General features: G+C 35.8%; 1 non-coding gene across 1 annotated transcript; it reads left to right on the forward strand.

The window, feature by feature from the left end:
• Positions 1-3,821: 3,821 nt before the first annotated feature.
• Positions 3,822-3,955, forward strand: LOC112067408 (small nucleolar RNA SNORA70). Its single transcript, XR_002893255.1, has one exon. It is a non-coding gene; the product is annotated as a small nucleolar RNA SNORA70 (small nucleolar RNA).
• The last annotated feature ends 1,150 nt before the right edge of the window (positions 3,956-5,105 follow it).

The following is a 5,105-nucleotide window of genomic DNA, read 5'->3' on the forward strand; positions in this document are numbered from 1 at the left end:
CACTTTGTTGTAAAGGAGAAACTAACACACTATTGTAAAACAGTTATACTCAAATAAAGATGTTAAAAAAAAAAAGAGAAAAAAAAAATAAAGTGAATCTAGGAGATTTAATGTTCATTTAAGCAGGCATAGGGCTGGCAATTTGTAGATGGCTCTAGACCGAGAATTTGATTGCAATCTTGACAGCTAGAAATGGAAAGGCAGATAAAATGCAGGGCCTTAGACACGGAGAGAGGGTTGTAGGAATGGAATGCCCAGCTAATGGAAGAACTGGCCCTAAGGAAACTTGGTAATTGGGTAGAATATTGAAAAAGAATCTCAGAACTCAGATTACATAGCTGGGGGGGAGCGGAGTTCCAGATACTATCCATTTTGTATTATCCTTGTCTTTCTTCCTGTTGTATATACCCTTCTACTTATACACAGGCTCTTAAAAATTTTTCTTTCATAGGCACTTTGTATATATATTTATTTTCCTCTCTTTCCTACTTTAGCAGTTTCTCCCTCTTTCTTGCATGTTCTTAAAGCATTCAGAAATTCAAACATAATCCAAGATCTTTCTGTATAATCAAAAAAGCAAAATATTTATTTCATCAGAAGTCTGCTTCCAGATTCCATCACATTTTAATGTTTTCCTTAGTAGGATCAACAAACAAACAACAATAACAAAAAACCCAACCTCTCAAGACTTCGTTTAAATTTCCATTCTTGACTTCTCGATTTTTCATTCACTTTCTAGTGGTCTGGTTTTCATCTCCATTCCCCTCTAAAATTGTTGTTTCATGACTTCCGTGTTATCAAATCAAAGAATACTTCTCTGTCCTCATTTCCCTGTGTTTCTTAGTATTCAACACAGATCACCTCTCACTTTACATTGAAATAATTTTTTTCTTGGATTCCAGAACACCATATTCTCTTGGTTATCCACATAAGGAATAATTTGACTTTGGAATAAGAAAGGAGATCACCGGATATCTTTTTAATGCCATGCTGCAGCCTAGAGGGCTTGTCTGATTGTATGGGGATTCTGAGCCTTGCCTTTGATCTGTTTTACAACTGGGAATTATCGATAACTGAAAGCAATGGAAATAATTCTTGTCTACAGACATGAAAATACATTTTATCTGGTGGGGGAAGTAATTCTTACCCTCTCCCCTTCCTACTAATAAACCCAGTTTGGGGGTCCATTTATAAATTTATTATTTCTTTAATCCATATAAGCTTGTGATTCTTTGAATTCTCCTTTGAATTGGTTGTGACATCTGTCTGGTTCCCTTAATTAATGAGATAAAGTTTTGACACATATTTATTTCATGTCTGTATGAGAGTTATGGTTTTTACTTCCCAAAAAAGTATCCTTTAACACCACTTCTCCTTGATCTGACTGGCTACTGTTTCTCAGTCTCATTGGTTAGCTTCTACTTTTTCTACAGATGATTAGCTTTTGCTCTATTTTCCCAATAAGTATTATAATTTGGGCAACCTCAGTTTTCAGCGATATCTCTGTGCTGATTACTTCCAAATATTTATCTGTTGCTTTAACCTTTCACCTGAGATCCAGAATCATATATCCAATAACTTATTGAAGAGCTAAGTTTTATTGATAGTGAGTGTTTTGCAAGAAAACAAAATGGACTTCTTCATTACTGCTCTCCCTCCATCCACAAAGAAAAACAACAACAACAATAATAAGCAATCCATAAAAAAACAAACTTGTTCCTCTCCCAGGTTTCGTCATTTCAATAAATGTTAATACCATCTAGCCAATTGCTCAAGCAAGAAACTCAAAACTCCATATTATTTTATCCATCAATAATCTTTGTTTCTTCTACCCTAAAGTATCTCAAATTGGTTACTTGTCTTAATTTTTACCATCACCATCACATCATCTCTTGCCTAGAACATCATAAGGGCTGTCTGGTTTGTCTTGCTCACTATTTCCATTCTTGCCCTTCTGTATTCCATTTGCTACAAAGCAGCCAGACTGATCTTTTTAAACATAAATCAGATTATTTCACTTTAACACTTAAGACCCTTTAACAGCTTCCAATTTCATTTGGAAGAAAATTCAAATTCCTTACTATGGCTTACATAATTCTCTATCTCCCCAAATCATTTCTCTTACTAATTGCTGTCTCACTTACTATGCTCCAGCTATGGAGGACTTATTTCTTTTCCTTGAATAATCACAAACCTTTCCTGTTTCTAGGACTTTACACTTACTCTCCTCTATGTAGAACATACTCTGACTTTTCATAAGCTTGACTCTTTCCTGTTTGAATCTGAAAAAAAGTATTTTCAGATTTCAAATCACCTTCCTCAAAGAGTTCTCATCTTACCCTGCCTAAAGTAGCCTCATCCCCCCTTATTTTCTGTCTCACCACTTAGCCTTTCTCCTTCACATTTACCACAAACCACAATATCTTTCTTTGAATTTTTAAAACTGCTTTTATGTGTTTGTATCTGCCCAGCTCTGCCTTCTCCACTTCCCCTTTCCTCTACAGAATACAATACACCAGGGAGGCAAATACCTTGCCTGCCCTTTTCATCCTCTTATTTCCAGAATCCAGGATAAACCCTGGATCATAAAAGACACTTACAATGTTTTTTAAAAAATGAATGAATTGATGAAGTATTAACCTTATACTTCTGAAATAATATTTTATCAATATCTACCTCAATATCTCTACTATAGAAGATGAAATGCAACTTGTGATGTAACTTTTACTCATTCCTGTCTTCCTAGGACTGGTATCATGCCTGGTGCATAGTAGGCACTCGATAAATATTTTTTAAATACATGAATGAATGAAGTAAGTAATATAATCTCAAGGTCAGAACAGATTCTTAGCTGCCACTTTCCTGCCATAGGCCAGCTTATAGCTCCAGTATTTGAGGCCTAATGGGTGCCAAGTCTGGCACAGGACTGAGTCTAGAGATGAAGGATGATTAGACTTGGGTAAGAGTTAGAGGAGCAGACAGGAAACAGGCATACCATTGTACTACTTTTAGTCTCTAGGTCATTTATTTTGATGACTAGTTTTTGACTCAGACTCAATTTATGGGATATCAAAGTCTATACATCTGTAACATTATGGTTCATTTATTTTCTTCTCAATAAATAGCCTTATCCATTTGATTATGGAACACATTTTATCTTATGCATGCGCTCTCTCCCACCAGAAACTTTCCTGACAGAGGGGAAACTTTGCTTTTGTTGGCTGTCTGATAACCATATTCATAAGTTTTATTTGAGTTTATTTTAGTAGTTGCAGGAGTTGAATTACACTGCCTAAATCAGGATAACTTTGTCTCAACTCCAAACATTGAAAAACGCCCAGTTAAAATTTTAATACAATCTCACATTTCTTGGAAAGCTTAACAGAACCTATATTAATAGTAAGAGAGATTTGAAATATATTTGAATATTTTTCTGGAAATTATGTATACATACGTAAATTATTAGTAGGAAAACTAGACAAGGCTCATTTTTATTGCATTAATATTTCTTAAAGAACACCAAAGTGAAATATCTAAAACAAACTCCAAATGGAGCAGAAATCAGAGGAGGTAGCACATAATTGCTTTTATTTAGAACAGAAATCTTGAATGGGGAGTTCTTTTTCTTTTTTTTTTTTAAGCAAGTAGAAAATTATTTCTAATGGAACCAATGCAACATAGACTTACGCAAATCTATTATGTGAATAATGTCTTGTTTCAATTAATTCTGATTGTGATGTTTTAGGATCAATTTAGCCTGCTAGGAAAACTTGAATTTGGATAATTTTAAAATATAAGTACTGATGATTAAAAAAAGAGTTTAGCAGCCAATTAAGCCGACTGTGTTCTTTTCCTGATGGGGGCCCTGTGTGCAATGGCTGCAAAGAGCAGCCTCCTTGGTAGTGTACCAGGCTGTTGCCTGTATGGGTTGCCCTAAGGGACCTTGGAGACAGCCCTTTCCAGTGGACATTCAGGACCGGCATGCTGTCCCCAGTCTAGGCTCCAGACAGGTATGCGCGGTGCCTTTGGAAAGCACAGTGGCTAGGGTCCACATTGGCCAGGTCATAATGTCCATCCTCATCAAGCTGCAGAACAAGGAGCATGTGATTGATGCCCTCCGCCAAGTTCAAGTTCGCTGGCCGCCAGAAGATCCACATCTCCAAGAAGTGGGCATTTACTAAGTTTAATGCAGACGAGTTTGAAAACATGGTGGCAGAAAAGCGGCTCATCCCCGATGGCTGTGGGGTCGGATACATCCCTAATCGTGACCCTCTGGACACATGGCTGGCCCTGAGCTCGTGAGAGCCTTGGCGCTGTCCCCTCCTTACTCATGCCCACCAATAAATCCTACTTTCCTGTCAAAAAAAAAAAAAAGTCTATTTTACTTAGAGCAAAAGAAGATTCAACTTTGATGGTGACTGTTCATTAATGTGTGAGTAGAAGAACTGCTCTAAACTCAGATAAGACTTAATTCCTTAAAGCTATCCATAATTTAGGAATAACCCCTTGCTAGAAAGTGACATAGTATAGAAATATATAAAATTTAAATGTACAAATTAAGTAAGAATTTAATAATCTCAATAACTATCAGGTCCAACTAAGAATAATTTAGGGATAATTTGGGTTAATGGAAAGGATCTTAAACAACGAATGAGAACTCTGCATTCCAATTCTAGGTCTGACCTGAATTTATTTTATTCTAGGACAAGTAAATTTATCCCAGTGAACTAGAAATCTTCATCTATAAAATAAGGGGATAAGACATCTTATGTTTCTGTGTTTATACTTAAAGCTCAGCCCTTCATTGAACAATAGGGTATAAGGAGTTATGATCAAGCCTTAACTTATCCACTTTTGTACTTAAAGTTTATATTCACAGAGAGAAATAAAAAAATCAAACAATCTAGTCTAAGGGTCTTTTTGTATATCACACTTCTTGAGAAATACCTAAATGATTATTTTTGCCTTTTTGTATCACTTTTGATTTCCTGATCCAAGTGGATCTGATGGCTATCATCAGTTCTTGGATTCCTTATTCTTAAAGAAAATAAGGTCAAAGGAAAGAATGGTCTCGATTCTAGAAACTCTTCTCACTCACTGTCTCC

Source organism: Physeter macrocephalus, chromosome 11 (genome assembly GCF_002837175.3).
Source record: "Physeter macrocephalus isolate SW-GA chromosome 11, ASM283717v5, whole genome shotgun sequence".
NCBI lineage: Eukaryota > Metazoa > Chordata > Mammalia > Artiodactyla > Physeteridae > Physeter > Physeter macrocephalus.